The 16857-nt window shown below is 44.3% G+C and overlaps 1 protein-coding gene and 1 long non-coding RNA gene across 3 annotated transcripts in view; one reads left to right on the top strand and one right to left on the bottom strand.

Annotated features, from left to right (window-relative positions):
* LOC120427371 (structural maintenance of chromosomes protein 3) overlaps window positions 1–16857 on the bottom strand; it is an 80559-nt gene that overhangs the window by 45852 nt on the left and 17850 nt on the right. The window lies entirely within an intron of this gene.
* LOC128092420 (uncharacterized) lies at window positions 1236–6434 on the top strand. Its single transcript, XR_008211754.1, has 4 exons — window positions 1236–1370; window positions 1434–6030; window positions 6136–6234; window positions 6301–6434. It is a non-coding gene; the product is annotated as an uncharacterized LOC128092420 (long non-coding RNA).

Here is a 16857-nt window from a genome sequence, read left to right as displayed (position 1 = left end):
AAATCTTCCCTATCGTTAAGTCGTGTTTATCTGTTGCTATTTCTTTTGTCGCGGTATTTTGTTACAATATTTTGGTCCTAAGCATTTTAGAAAAGTTTTTGAAAAGTACAATAGTAATATTTGTGTTAATCCTTTAATCATTCCATAAATTGAGTAAGGGCTCGAACCTCACTTGCTTAAGTAAAAGGTGAAGATTCAAAACAATGGACAGTAAAGAATCAATAGTAAAGGAAAGATAGTAATTTATGAAGTAGATAAAGAAATTAACAATAGTTAATAAATAGAGGTAACAAACAAGCTTAGATTGTATTGAGGGCAATTTACAGGGAAGATGAGAAATTATTCAAATAGATAAATAAAGAAAAGGCACATGATAAACAAAATTTACATCGCAGCCAAATTAAAGGAAAGCAGACAGTTTGTTACAGCAGCATCAATTGGTAAAATAGAGTGGAAAAGCATTGAGAAATAAGAGAATCAAATAAGTAAAATCGAAATCAAATGGAGGATAGTAAACAGAAGCCGTTTTAGAAAATCAGTGAAACAAAATAAACAGAAGATAGCTGTTAGCTGAAATGGAAAGAAGTTGACTCAACATACTGCGAATCAAAACAATACCGTCTACAGAGTAAAAAAAAAAACATGGTAAAATTACATCTAAAAAGGAGTACATCTTTTATGTCAGAAAAAAACTTTAATTTTACCTCCTATAATGTGTAAATTTACATCTGGCAGACGCTAGGAAAAAATATCTGTAATCCTAAAAAAATATCAAACCGGCGATACACAGAAAAAAATATGTAAATCTCCAAGTCATGTAAACTATGTTTCAAATGTAAATTTGGTACATGTAAAATTTAAATCATATGTAAAATGCTAAATCAGATGTAAACAGCGATCATGTAAAAACTATTTGCATGTAATGAGTAAATGTCATGTAAATGCACGATTTTTTTGTCAACTTTCAATAATTAGGGATCGTGTAAAAGCCAAATTCAATGTAAATAGTCTGCATGTAAATCAAGAATCGTGTAAATTAAAATGGATATGTTGTTTGACAGCTAAAATTTATTTTCAATGTTGATGTTTGTTTGGAAGGGAGTGGAAGTGTTTCAAGATAATAATTGCTTGATTTAATAGTTTCTGCCAGACAAGTTGAATGATTCTGTACAATCCGTCGCAATTCGCGGTAGGTTTGTCGCGTAGGTTTGAATATTGTTTTGTTTTGGGTTCTGGGAACAGCGGCCTTCATTGCGCCTGATGAAGAACCTATGGCCATCAATTTTCCCTGTCGTGGGAAGATTTGTTTATTCAATCTGACGAAGCAGAAGCAGTTTCTGCAGCTTCTTGAAGAAACCGAGCTGATTACGGTAAGTTCTAAGACCCTTCCTACTTCTCAAAATTATTTATTTCCAATACATTTTTTATTTTAGACAGTTGTCCCACTGGCTTTCGAAGAAAAATTACCTTCAAATTATCCTGTACCGGAATATTCCGGGTCAGTTCAAAGAGATAACTTTCGACGCATCTTATGAGTCAAGTGGAGGTTTGGTCTTATTAAAGTAATCTTCCTGCTGGAGAACTCATGCAAACAATTCTGGTCGTGCAAATCGAATAATAAGTCGTCGAATCCTGCCGTATCTGCGCAAGTTTTTCTTACCAATCCACAAAAACCTTAAGTTTTGCGACCAGCTGGTACCGCTTGAATCTCAGCACCATCAGCGGAAGGCAGTGAGTTCGAGTTCCACGAAGGAATCGTAACCAACAAGCCAACCGGTACGAAATTTGGTCCTTCTCAAGTCGAAGAAAATTCGAGCTAAAGTAGTTCCACCGTCGCAACCGAGACAGGGTACCAAAATCCATCAGATTCAGACGGTCCGGACCGCTAACTCACTGTCGCAACGATCAGGAGCTGGAACCGAAAAGCCTCAAGTACAAAAAAGCCGTGGTGATTTCGACTTGGAATCGGCGCTAGACCTAAATACCTTAACATGGCACCCCGCCGTGCCGTAGCCGGTCGCGGCGGAAAACAGGCTCCGGAAAATCAACCTCACGAATTCTTCAGCTTCGAGGCCATTCCCTAGATCAGGACACCGGCATGCAGCAGTACACCTTCAACAAAAGCGGATCAAACCGACGTGTGGTCACCCGGCGGAAACGACCCCGCGAACCAAGCTCTTCAAGCTGCTTCGGATAATAAATAATCGCGATTATACAAAAATAAAGAAAATGTTTTGGAAAGAATGATTGAATTATTTGAAGCCTTTCAAACGTGTGAGACTACCTAGGTCTGTCAAAAAAGGCCAAATGACAACAGGGGGAATCGAAAAATGAACTAAACCAAAAGGCATAATTTACACGGAAAAAACAAGTAAGTATTGAGCTGTCAAATCTGAAACATGGAGTTATTGTTCGTTTCTCTCAAAGGTACACGCCGCGCGGCATTTCAGAATGTGCCGCAGACAATGTTGCCAGCGATTTTCTGCACTTTTGGTGCAATAAAAAACAGAGTTCCCAAATGAACCGGTTAGGCTACACAGAAAAAAATATTCCTGTGAATTTACATTATTTATCATGTACCAAAAGGTATCATGATAAATGATGTATATTTACATTAGGTTCATCGGAAGTTTACATTAGATTCATTGGAAATTTACATTAGTTTTGAAAATTTACATTAGTTTTGGAATTTACATTACTTTTGGAATTTACATTAGTTCAAATCAACTAATTCTGATTGGCCAATGGGAATGAGAAGCTCGACTTGGATTGCAGTAGGAAAAGGGTGTGGCCTATGTTCTATTTTAAAATTATTGAAGCGGGCAGCAAAATGAAATTCGGATTTTAAAAAGTTGTTTCACAGGTAGGGGACGGACGCTTTCTCGTCGACGGCCAAGTGGAATAACGCTGGACTGGAATCGAACGGACGACGGGTAGGATGTTCGGTGTTACTGCTGCTACCCGCTGCCGACTGAGCCATCTTCGCATTTTATAAACGAGCGGCTAAAGCATCAACTTGTTCAGGTCGGACTCAGGCAGTGGGCCAGCGAAGTATGAGAGCGATAGAAAGAGAACCAAATATAACTATTAACTATTTTTAGTTCGGGTAGTTTTGAAGTCAATGTTTGGCAGAAATACATTGGATATATGATTTACATTAAATGAGAATTTACAGGAAGCTGAACCCGGGTAGAAATTCATCCGATTTAAGGTTCCATGCTCAACGTTTCCATTAGATTCATGATTTACATTAGATTTAGATTTACATTAGAGTAATTTCCATGACTTTTTGCTCTTTACATCATATCTCAACATTACATTGAGTGAGTTTACATCAGAAACAGCAATTACGTGGTGTGTAAATTTACATATTTTTTTCTGTGTAGGTTCACCTATAAACTTGGTTCGGCTTAAACATCTCTTTGTGGTTCAATCCTGGTTCAGTGAACCATGAACCATGGCTTAAGCCAGGCTAACCAGGCTAATGAAAACCATAGCAATAACAGTAGCATTATTGCTAATATTATTGTGTAACAATGTTACAATGTAACATTCATTACACCGTAACATTGGTACACCACAACATTCGTTACACCGTTACATTCGTTACACCGTAACATTGTAACACCGTAACATTGTTACACCGCAACATTCGTTACACCGTAACATTGTTACACCACAACATTCGTTACACCGCAACATTCATTACACCGTAACATTGTTACACCGCAACATTCGTTACACCGTAACATTGTAACACCGTAGTATGATTACACCGTAACATCGTTACACCGCAAAATTCATTATACCGTAGTGTGATTAGACCGTAACATTGTTACACCACAACATTCGTGACACCGTAGTTTGGTTACACCGTAACATTGTTGCACCGCAACATTCGTTGCATCATAGCATTCATTACACCGTGACATGCGTTACACCGTAATACTGTTACGGTGTAAGACTATTACGGTGTAACAATGTTATGGTGTAACACTGTTACGGTGTAACACTGTTACGGTGTAACACTGTTACGGTGTAACACTGTTACGGTGTAATGAATGTTGTGGTGTAACAATGTTACGGTGTAATCATACTACGATGTAACGAATGGTACGGTGTAACAATGTTACGGTGTAATCATACTACGATGTAACGAATGTTACGATGTAACGAATGTTACGGTGTAACAATGTTACGGTGTAACCATATTACGGTGTAACAATGTTACGGTGTAGATTTAGGGTTAAACAGTGTCACGGTGTAACAAAGCTTGCCGTTTAGCCTAACATTCTTTGATCAGGTTCAAGCCAGGTTCAAGCCTGGTTCAAGCCAAAGGTTCATTTTGGCTAGCCTCGCCTGGTTTGAACCAAATGAACCATGGCTCACGGCACTCGGTGAGCCTGAGCCGACGATGCTTGCCGAGGTGTGGTGTGAACCTGAACCAGAAAAATGAACCTAGCCTAGCCGACGGCTTAGGCTCGTGGGAACACTGATAAAAAACATACCTGCAACCAGGCCAGCCGATTCGAAGAAGAAGATCGACAAAAACAAAACGTGCAGTATGGGATTTGACAGCGCGCATTTGCCGAAAGTGCGGCGCGTCGTTCCAAGGCTGGTTTGCCGCGTGTCTTTTTCGGGAATACGCACAATAAACTTTTCCAAGTGCCATGGTAAACTTCACAGTAACTGCACTTTGTGTAAAGTTGCTGTGAAGTTTACCATGGCATTTCGAAAAGTTTGACTCCATGTTGCACGTACACACTCTGACTTTTTATTTCTCAATACTATTCCATAAGTTGTTCGACAAATACGGAAGAACATTTCTAGAGTTTTTTTGAAGGTCCAATAAGCTATTGTGTTTCTAATGCTTATAGGACCTATTCAAAAATAAACTAGATTTTTTTTTGTAATTTCTTACTTTAAAAATATTGCCAAAAATTATGTGAAAAAACTAAATGATATTTAAACAAACATACATTTCTAGAGTTTTATTTAAAAAGGTCCTAATCCCATAGCTTACAGGACATTTTCAGTAAAAAATCTAGATTTGTAAATGCGCTAATTTTCGTTTACTTTTTCAAATGGTCCAATAGTACATAGGAGACCCATGGCGCTTTGGCTGTTCTGAAAAAAGTAATCTAGAATTGATAAACATACTAAAAATAACACTTAACCAGGCTCTATAACTTTTTTTCTTATCAGAGCATAAATGAAAAAAACATCAAAAAATGACGTATACTACTATAGTATATACTATAGTATTTACAAACAGTGCATAACGCCCTCGTTAATGTATGTTCATATTTTAAATGATCAAGATGCATTGTATGTTTACAAATTCACGTTGGTTTAATTCTAGATTTTTTTTTGAATAGGTCCTATAGACACATGAAAGACAATAGTTTATAGCTCGGATTAGTTTTCAAAAAGACCTAAGAGCCATTGGTAAACAGAGCCCTATTTGCAACGGTACTCGACCTACTTACGAAAAAACAATTCCAAAAATGCTTGAGATTGTTCATCTACACGTCCTTCAAGTGCTCTAAATTAAAGATAAATGAAATTTTGTTTTAATTTGGAGAAAAATGAAAATAAGTGTCGCTCGTCACGGTGGCTCTTACGGCTTTTTCAAAACTCACCCGAGATAGGACCTTTAAAAAAACTCTAGAATTTACATGATTATGCTTCAAATATATTTTCTTGATGCACTGAGGGTTATTTTTTTATTATGTCTTTTATTCACATATTATATCTTTTGCTAGCACTGCTGTTGGTTCTTCTCATTGCAGCCGCACCTTACATCGTTGATTGCATTGAATCTTTGACAGAACAGGAAAACTCAAATCAAAACAGAAAATCAAAAACAACACATGCAGGATTTTTTTTATCTTTTTCATCAGCCAGTTCGTGTGCTAGGCGTCCAGCAGCAGCATTTTTGGGAACCTGCCAATGCTGTCAAATGCCCACTTAGTGTTCCAGAGAGTGACTACGACATCAACGCCGCCAGTGATTCTGGCAAGGTCAAAGGTAAGCTATGCGCGGCAAGTTGAAGATCATCCTAGTTTGTCGGCAGCGATTTTTACATATAAATCAGATTCATAAGTCTTGGTAATGTGTTTTTTTTTATTACAGTGGTGGAAGTGGTCCCGTTTCAGGGCCCCCCCAGACCAAATATTACCGATACCGACACAGATGTCGGAATTCGCCGTTTACCGCCTGGACCAGCTCAAGGTTAGTTCCGCTTGTTCCTCGCAGTTCACAAACCAAAACTAAAACCACATTACTTGTCTTTTTTAGGTGTATGTGTAAATACAGAGTCCGTCTTCATGCTGACGTTCACGTTCCAGATCAGACCGAATCCAAGCTGTCGGATATCCCCGCGGGCAAGCCGTTACGTTGGGGCGAAATTATGTCGAGCGCGTCAAGCCATGTGTGGCAGTGTGTGTCTGGCTGGATATGATAGGCTATGATCAGCGTGTGCCCGCTGACTTCAACAGCTGATATTATCCGGAAGCGACTTACCATCTTAACCTGGAGTTGGTCTACAGATGACTATTGCAAAACAATGCACGGGTAAGTGGCCTTGAGGAGATTGCGCTTAGTCTTGAGTTAGTAAAGTATTTTTTGTCTCGAATTTCAGTTCCCTTTTCATTTTACTTGATATTTTTGCGACTTGTGTAAATCAATTTGTTTTGAAATCGGAAATTACTAAGTCAGAAAGTTACAGAAATCATATCATAAAACAAACTTTATGCTTTTTTAAACACTGGTATTGCTCCGTGGATCTAGAATTCGATATTTCGAACGAATTTTGGATCCAGCGGAGCAAAAAATTTTTTTTTTGGTTTGGTAACTTTACATTATATTTGTTGGAAATTTACATTATATTTGTTGGAAATTTACACGTTTTCAAAATATTTTGGTTGGAAATGTTTACAATGAAAAACATGTAAATTTCCGATAAAAGTAATGTAAATATACATCATTTATCATGATACCTTTTGGTACATGATAAATAATGTAAATTTACAGGAATACACGGCTAACTCGCCGCTGTGAAAACTGGACGATCAAAGCCAATGTACCTCTATGTACCGTATATGCAGTAAATACAGTATACAATGTACGGAGCACATTGTTTGAAACTGAATTCTTTTAATTTGATAGTGTTATCTGTAAAATAATCCAAAAATACCTCTAAAAATCGCTTTGACCACATTTACCGGTCGAAAATTGTGAATCGAAAAATAAAATGTTCGTCTCCGACCCCACGGCTACACATCTGAAATATAAAAATTGTGGGTTTTACGAGCGGGGAAGACACAAATTTTCAAGAGCGGATACAGACATCGCTCAAGTATTTCAGAAAAAGAGCTCTCAAAAATCAGACTTTGAGTTCCGGGTTTCGGGCCAAAATTCAATCGAAAAAGCGCATCTTAAACTTCAATTTAGTAATAGGATTTTTTTCTGGGACGATTCCTCGCCGTGCACAATTTTTTTAAGATTTCTGAGAAAAGCGATTTTTTAAAAGCAAACCTTAAACCTTGTAACAGAAAAAAGTTCTCTCATGGCAAAATCAGACCAAACACTAAGAAATTAGTTTTGACACTTTATTTTTTCCACCGCTCACAAATCGTTCCTTTCTCAAGGCCTACTTCCTCTTCATCACCCTGGCCCTTGTTCTCCTCACCCTCTTCTCCATCTTCCTTCTTCATCGCCGCTCCACGGCCTCGTTCTTGGCCGCTCCGCGACCGAAAAGACACCGCATCCTGCTTCCCGGAACCTGGCGAATCGTTCGGCGTGTCCGCCGGTTCCCTTGCACCGCAGATCTCCTTCGCGCCGCCTCGCGGCCTCCCGCCGCACGTGGTGCTCCGGGCTCGAAGCGGTTGTGCCTGTTCAGCGGAAAAGGCGATTCCGCGCGTCGGACGCCACCGCCGAGATTTGCTGGCCAAAAACGGCACCGATTCCTGAAGACCCTCCAAGAAGTTCTACGCTCGCCGGAGACCACTTCTTCCCGTTCGCGTGCTTTCGACGTCGACCTAAACTTTTTTCCGGTGCGAGAAACCAAGAAAACCCGACTTGCTCTTGCTGCTGTCCAAACACGACTTCTCGAGCAACTCCGTTTGACCGTCCGTCAACCCGTGCTCTCTCTCTCTCTTTCTCAGATGCGCTCTCTCCCTCCTCTTCACTTTCGCAAGCACCGCTCTCCCAAGCCTTCCGGTGGACTGGGAATAACGCCGATGTATTGGTGAGACGAATTTGCTCGCGAGGGTGAGGTTTGGTTTGGGGAAGGGAACTTATTTTTGGGTAAGCTTCTTAACTCTTAAACGGTTTAACATGTTTTTATGGGAGTTATTTAATTGAATAACATTATAGATTAGATTAGATTAGAGTTATTTAATTGAATAACAACATTATTTTTACAAACGCCACAACCTTTCTTTTGTAAGAAAGGCAAAACATGCCCAAGAAACGGTCAAGGGAAGGGTCACGATTTTTTTTGAAAAGGAACAGAAACGGAAAGTGGCGTTTGACGTTTCTGACGTGCTTGTTTGTAATATATTTTGATGAAAAAATCAAAGAATTTGAATTTTACTTTTTGAATGCGACTGAAAGTTACAAACGTTTTTCAAATTCAAATTCGGTTTTATTGGTGAATAATCAAGATACAATAAGTTCTTTTGAGGTACAAAACAGAGTTTGGGAGTTCCTTTCAGCTGTGTGTTACATCATAATCCATTTTGGAACAGTTGTTGCTTGTAAATAAAAGTGTTACCAAGAGTATGAAAAATTAAGAAAAAAACTTACTAAACTTGCTAGGAAAAGGGGATAGAAATAGAGAAAGCTTTAAACTAGATCACAGTTTTTTATCCTTTACAGATGTGCTTAATCATTGATTCCCCGAGGGCTAGAAATTGCTCCGCCTTGTTACGGCAGCTCCGAAACCGCGTCATCATCTCCCCCGAGAGAGCAAAGAACTCCGGCAGGGTAAAGAGATCTTCCCCGGTGACTTCTTGCTGGGCCGCATTGCAGCTACCGGCAGCGACTACGCTGGCAAACGATCGCCCCCAGCCAGGAGGTAACGCTGAATTGTCCGCTGGAACCGTTCGCTGGCCAGCTGCAGGAACGGCTGCACTCGTACTTCGCTGAGGAGGGTGGGACGCTGCTGCTTTCTTCTTCCTCTTTTCCTGCTCCTCGAGGTAGGACTTGCGCGTGACGCATCCGCGGTAATTACTGGTATGGTTACCGCCGCAGTTCGCGCACTTTACGCGCGGCTTGGTTTGTTCTGCGTTTTCCCCCAAGTCCGCCTTTCGCGGCAGTGCGCACACCTCTGAGAGGTGGGACTCACCGCACTTCACGCAGCGGGGCTGGAGGTTGCAGTTCCGCGAACCGTGGCCGAATTTCTGGCATCGGTGACATTGCGCTGCGTCCGTCGGATTTTTGGAGTAAAACCGCCAGTTAACCCAAAAACCGTCCAACGCCTTAGTCCGCCGCAGGTCTTGAATTTTGTCGGTGCCGCGGTCGAAGTACAACAGGTACAGTGTGTGTGTACCTGTGACGGTTGTCTTCCGCGAGAGGACTTTTATGTCTCGCGGCGTTATTCCGACACCCGAGAGGTGCTCCTTGAGGACGGAGATCGGGCGATCTTGATACCCCTGCAAGACGACCTTAACAGCTGTCTTCTGCACGGGGTCGAATGTGTAGAACTTGAAGCTTTTACGCTTTAATTTCTCCACAACCAGGTCGAAGTTCTTTTGGTCAAACGTTAACACTTTCACTAACGATTTACCTATTTTGAGGCAGTACACGAGGCCTTCCAGCTGCTCGTCAACATCGTCCGCCAACGTGTCCAAAACGAAAATTGGTGGTGGTCGTCGTTCCTTTGGAGTAATTACTTTTTTTTGGCGAAATCACTTACTTCCGTGCACAACCATCATCGTCGTCGTCGTCGGTAGTGCTACCGTCGGTGTTGTTGTAGCTGCTTTCCTCGTCACTCAGTCTCGCGAACTTGTTACTGGTGGGAATGTTAGCGGATGTTGATGCGCCATCGGTCGACATATTGCCGGAAGTAGCTGAACGGAGCCTTATAGGGCTGCGGCCCTGGACACGGTAATTAGGGTGTAATAACTTGGGGTCGAATCCTTTGGCGCACACACTCCCCGGCGCGATGGCGGTCGATGCGGCGTTGGTTTGTTTACCTTTTTGCACACGGCCGGTAGACGAACTTCGCGGGTTTTTCGAGGCCGCACTCGAACTGCCACGGCCACGGCCGGCCCTTGGCATGCTGTTGGAGCAAACTCGCTGCTAATCACGGTAAATTACGGCGAAAAATTTCGAAAAAACGATGGAGCACTGAGCACTTGACTGCTGCTTGCACTCGTGCGTACACGGAGGTAAACGTTTTAATAATGTTATATTCGTTAGAATAATAGAAAAATTCCGGCGAATCTTAAAATGCATGAAATTAAAAGGACAGATCTAGGGGAACAGCATCTAATTCCAGCGTGCCTCTAATGTTGGCAGGTCAGAACTTTGATATCCCATTAAAGCTAATTAAAAGCGTTTTCAACTGAAATCGAGTGATAAATAGCTCAATAAGACGTGAGCAAGCAAGTTTCCATCAAAAGTTTTGCAAAATTAGTTGTTTAAATAGTGAAAATCAGCAAATTGGATGGAGTTAGGAGCGAGTGCTTAACCTGCCAACAATACGAGAATTTCCCCTAGTTTGTTGGTCGAAACTGAGTAAAAAATAAAAGTTGTCTTCTTTGCTGTTGGCCCACGTTTCGCCAACTATTGCTAGTACAAACCAGCAACCTTTGGATTGTGAGTTCACTGCACTGTCCTTCCACCGGAGACCACGGGAACAGGTCCATTTTGCCCCTTTTCCCCCTAAAAATCAATTTTCTTATACTATTTGATCTGTAAAGAAAAAGGCCGCAGGTTTATTGACCTCAAAAATACTGATCTATACGTTAAAAGGCCTGATGAATCGAATGGTTATGACCCCATCCACCGGAGACCACGGGAACAGGTCCATTTTGCCCCTTTTCTCCTAGAAATCAATTTTCTTATACTATTTGATCTGTACAGAAAAAGGCCGCAGGTTTTTTGACCTAAAAAATAGTGTTCTATACGTAAAAAATCCTGAAAAATCGAATGGTGATGACCCTATCCTATCTTAAATTCATAAATTTTTAAATTCTTAAATTATTTAATTCTTCAATTCAGATCTTCAAAAAATCAAACTTGTCAAACTACGCCAATCCAGTTCTGAGCTAAACTCTTCAATGAAATAACCCAATTTTTAAATAACTATCCAACTCTCACAACTTATCTTCAAAATATTGATTTTTTTTTTATTTTCAGGTTAATGCTGTACGCATCCGTGAATCTGTCGTATTCCGAAATTACAAAATTACCGAATAAAAATTTTTTTATAAATATTTTTTTATGTATTTTATTTTCTACCCTTTATTCCCGCCATTTTGATCTCCTAGGCTTTTCAGGCATGAAATAAGTCTAAATCAATTTCCGCCAAATTGGATTGTGTCCGCCTAAAAATTAGTCTTTTAACCTATGAATAAGTCTGTTCGGTCAAAGACGAACAGAGGAAGAAATGTGGACTGTATTTTGCGGCGGTGGAACTTTCGAGCACGGTCACATGGGCGAACAAACGGAGGACCACTTCGGAGGGTCGGATCGGGTTGGGATTGGAAGATACTGGACGGATTTACTAGAATACTTAAATATATTTCTCCAAGGTTTTTTTTTTTTTTTTTCTGTTTGAGTATTAAGACACGGAATCCTGATTACAAGGACTATTGTATCGTGTTACCCATTTTTACTGTTATTAAGCATTTCCAGATCTATAACACAGTTCCTATTGAGAGGAAAGGTGCTGTTCCATCCAGATGCTGTAAACTCCATCCCTTGTGCCTTGTGCGCTATGTATCGCTAGAACCGCGGTGACAATTTTTTCGTGTCATTTTTCAAGCTCTTCCCAGCAGCTATTATTTGCCGCGCGGGGTCTTGTAAAGACAATTGTCTTTTTGCGGTGCTACTCTTGCGGTGTTCCCTTTGCTCTGATCTGGACAATGCGACTGGACTGCAGTGCAATACCGATCGGCTGGGCATTATTTACATGCGAAGACACGAGGAAAGTATTTTGGGAAGAGGCGCAAAGGAATATCCCAAGATTGAACACATGCTTGAAGAGCACGTGAAGCAACCGTTTTATACTCATACGGTTGCTGCTACCTCTGAACTTAAACCTAAGGCTGCCACCCTGAGAAGAACCCATGACTTTCCGCTTATGAGGCGAAACCCGTAACCATTCGGCCACAGGAGGTTGGCAAGGTTTCTCGGTACAAAAGTAAGCGCGGTCGCGGGTGCTTCCTCGGAAGCCGGTTCTGGGATTCGCGTGGGTTCGCGTCGGTGGAACGTGTGCGAAACGCGTCGGCAGCTTCTTCCTCGGCTGGAGGTTGGCACAAGAATGGCAGCTGGAGTGAAAGTAGCGATCGTCGTTGCACGCGCCGTTTTCCACCTGTCAGTTTGTTTTGGTTGGCGCGCCGTTCAGGGTTGCTCGGGTACACTCTAAACAGCTTCCGGTACGGAAAATACTCCCCTCCGTTGAACCTCTGGTTCAACAAATCTTGGTGATCAGGTTGGCGTTGACTCGGTGCAGCTTGGTTTCTCTCTTGTCGGACTGGTGGACACACCTCGAATATCAGCTTGCGTTTGCCAACGGAGCACTTCCGGTGCTCTGGCTCAGAATGTCTCGTCAACTTTCGCTCACCGATGTCTTGAGCTTCCGGTTTGCGAGGGAGTCCTTCTCGTGCGTGGTTGGAATTGAGCTCGTTGCGCCGGTTTCCGCTTCGCAGCATACTCACTGGGGTTCCCGTGTTCGGCTGGTTGGTCTGGATCCTATTCTCTTGAGTTGCAGTTGCAGTCGTTCCAGGGATTCTGCGTCGTAGTAAAAAGGACTTCGTTCTGTTCTTGACGTTGTCTTGGAGATTGGACCAGTAGCGACGGGTTTTCGTTGGAATTCCCTTTTGGCGGATTCGGCAAAGTGCGGCAATGTGCCGCCGGCCCCGCGATAAACCGGGCGCTTCGCACAGGTGCAGCAGAAAATCGAGCGCATCGCTCGTTCGAAAAACTTTCTGCGGTGCTACTAGATGTTGCGATCCGGTGTGGTTACACTTGGACTTGGAACCTCGTTGATCAGCCTGGTTGCTTTTTCCCGTCGGTTTTGGGACTTCGTGCATGTAGTTGCTTCTGAGGGGGCTTCTTTTTGTGGCCAAAGGCAATCTGCTGTAAGCGCTGTTGCAGGTTGGGGTGTTTTGTGGAAGATGACTTGATGCGCGTGAAGGAACCGGGATCGGATAGGTCGCACTGCGGTGACTCGCTACAAACCGTACAGGCTTGTTCGTTCCAGTTAGGCTGGTTTCGTTGGAATAGCTTGGTGTGATCGTGTAGCGGTTGGACGCTTTTCTTTCCCCTACTTGCGTTTTCCAACGGAACACTTTCGGTTGGCTGGCTCGGAATCGTTCTCCGCAAGCAAAAATGGGAGCATACTCACAAGTACGGCAGCGGTGGTGCTTGAAATTGTTCAAAGTGATCTGCTTCGTGGGGATTTGGGCTTCGTTTTAGACTCGACGGTGGTGGCTTTCAACTCAGAGCAGCAGAGATTGCCGTTTGTTCGGTTCTGTTTCAAACAGGTCCAGCGAACTGCGGCAATAGTGCTTCGTTTCGGCGGCAGGTCGGGTGGTTCATCCAGGTGCGGTCGACGATTGAGCGCCTCGCTCGTTGGGATGCTCTTCTTCGGTGCTGCTCGATGCTGAAGCCGTTTGAGGGCGTGCTTGGAGTCACCTTTGCGTTCAGACCGGGCGCACTTCTTTGTCAGTTGCTCGGTCTCGGACTTTCGTTTCTGTAGAGGTTTCTCTCCGTGGTGTTGGTGTGTCGCGTTCACGCGATTGGGTTCCGGAGCTCCTGTGTCTCGCAGATCGCCGGAAGTCGAGCTGGTGGGTCGTTGTTCGTGTGGTGCGCCTCGGCAAAGCACTGCGTGTAACAGGTCCGGGAACTTTGGACAGCGTGCTTCTTCCGGTTTCCGTGGGCGTCGTTGAGCGGCGGGTTGGGACCGTTGGGACAGGCTATCGTTGGACGTCGTTTATTGGGCGCATTCGCAACGGTTGGCAGCGGCGGATTGAGCTCCGCATTGGTCCAGAGGGTTACAGCGTCCCGCTGGATGATCATCAGTGAGCTGCCGTGCTCGACACTGAGGGAAATCGTCTTTTCATTCCGGAGATTAACCGCTGACAGCGGCTCGCGTTCTTTCGTTCGTGTGTCACCGTCCATGAGCGAACGTTGGGAGTCGAACAGGTCGGGTTTGGGAAAGCTTGGCAGCACTGTTGGCATCATCTCGGCTTCGGGTCGAGATCCGCTGTCCTCTGAGCAGCGGTCAGAGTTGACGAGCGTAGACACCATCGGCATTGCGAGTTCCCTTCTCTCGTCGGTTTCGACTTGTGGTTCGAGGCCGTTGTCGGTTGCGATCGGGTTGGCTTCGTGGTTCAGGACACTGTTGGGAGTTTGCGCACCAGTCGTGTAGATGCCGTCGTCCGGGAGGACACGGCCGTTTCGGGATTCGTTGGGGTTTCTTTGTACCGGTTGGAGGGGCACGCATTTGGCGTTGGTTTTGGTAACTTCGCTGGAGGTTGTGGACTCTGGGAGGTCCGTTGGATTGGCTTCGGTTTGCGGTTGAAGGTGGTCACGCATGACCACTTCGGTGTCCAAGACATCGCTCGCGGATGTTGGCTTGGATCGGCAGCTTGGGCCGTTTGTTGGCGGCATACAGCTTCGCAAAGCTGTATCCGCTTCCAGGGTTTGGGACCTGGACCGGGGTTCGGGAGGTGAGCTTGGGCTGCTCGTCGGCGGGTGGTGGTTTCGCAAAACCACGTCCGCTTCCAGATTTCTGAGTCTGGATCGTTGGTTCAAGTTTGTGGCTTGTCCAGAGAGCTCCGGTTGGCCGGACTCACAGGACATCATCGAGGTTGACCAGCTGCTGCACCCGTAGAAATTCGGCACTGACCTCCCCCAGGGGTGCTGCTGGTGTTCAACGCGGTAAGTTGCACTTGTTTTCGGAGCTGCGCTTCTCAGAGCAATGAGTTTTTCCTCCAGCGGCACTCCGGCTTCGTTGAAGAGATGATCAAAGTCGTTGTATTCTTCTTCTTGCTGGGCGAGATCGTTATCCGGAACGTTTCCGACGATGCAGCTGTGAGCGTTGCCGTATTCGTCGTACAACTCCCAAAGGTGCTGACGCAGCCTCGTTAGCTGCCTTAACGACGGGTTCTTTAAGCCGAGTATGATATCACGGAGCTTTTTGATCTTCTGCTTGGCGTGCGCTCGCTGTGGGAAGGCATCCTCCAGCTTCATCGAGGTGATCGATCTCCACATGGTGGTTGGAGAATCGCCTGGCAGGTTGTTCGGGGTGGATCGCTGCTTTTGCGTCGACGGCGGAATCTGGTTTCCGCGGGTGGATGTTTGCAGCAGGAGGGTTCAATATCACTTTCGTGGCACAGGAGCTTCCGGCCGGATGTTCCAAATCACTTGTCACTTTACTTCCCCGGAAGCTCACTTCCGGAATCGTTCTTGATGGCACACTACACTTTCTGTCCGATTGCTCTAGTGGCGGCACACACTCGAAAGTCCAATCCGGTTCGGATGGACCATATGTTCGGTCAAAGCCGAACAGAGGAAGAAATGTGGACTGTATTTTGCGGCGGTGGAACTTTCGAGCACGGTCACATGGGCGAACAAACGGAGGACCACTTCGGAGGGTCGGATCGGATTGGGATTGGAAGATACTGGGCGGATTTACTAGACTACTTAAATATATTTCTCCACGGTTTCTCGGTTCAAAAGTAAGCGCGGTCGCGGGTGCTTCCTCGGAAGCCGGTTCTGGGATTCGCGTGGGTTCGCGTCGGTGGAACGTGTGCGAAACGCGTCGGCAGCTTCTTCCTCGGCTGGAGGTTGGCACAAGAATGGCAGCTGGAGTGAAAGTAGCGATCGTCGTTGCACGCGCCGTTTTCCACCTGTCAGTTTGTTTTGGTTGGCGCGCCGTTCAGGGTTGCTCGGGTACACTCTAAACAGCTTCCGGTACGGAACAAAGTCTTTTTAGGCCTAAAAATAAGTTTTAATCAAGTTCCGCCATCTTGGATTATGTCTGCTTTGACCCCTCCCATTCCCTGCAAGCCTAAAAATTAGTCTTTTTAACCTATAAATAAGTCTTTTTAGGCCTAAAAATAAGTCTTAATCAAGTTCCGCCATCTTGGATTTTGTCCGCTCTGATCCCCTCGCATTCTCGAAAAAAGAGACAATTTGACATAAAAGAATGTGTTCGAGCCTGAACCTTTCAGCTCGAAGAAAATTTTGCTTCGTTTTGACAGCACTGCGGTTGCTTCGATCTCAGTCGCAGCGATGTTGGCAACCATGCCTACGCCGTTGTAAACAACGAAGGGAACGCGCACAAAGAGCGCGCGAACCGACGTGCGTGGCAACAGCGCGCCGTTGACGACGGCGAAGGAGAGAAAGAGAGCGGAAACCCGAACGACGACGAAGAGTGGAGAGTTTTTTGGCGCGCAACGGACGAGTTTGCGCGATCGTTCGGAGAAGCGGCAAGTTTGTCGCAAGCAGCCGAACCGGTCGGACGTAAAGTCACCTCGTCGCGATCGTCGGAAGAGACGCTAGTTTTTACCACTAAAATTAAGTTATGTTTAGTAAATAGATTAGTGAAGAGAAATACTAGTGTTTTTGTTTGCTTGCGGTAATTCCGACCCTCCCAGAACTGGTTCCCCAAGC

This window comes from Culex pipiens, chromosome 1 (assembly GCF_016801865.2).
Source record: "Culex pipiens pallens isolate TS chromosome 1, TS_CPP_V2, whole genome shotgun sequence".
In the NCBI taxonomy this organism is placed as follows: domain Eukaryota; kingdom Metazoa; phylum Arthropoda; class Insecta; order Diptera; family Culicidae; genus Culex; species Culex pipiens.
Note: the sequence above shows the minus strand (reverse complement) of the source record. Positions and strands in the feature narration are given on the sequence as shown.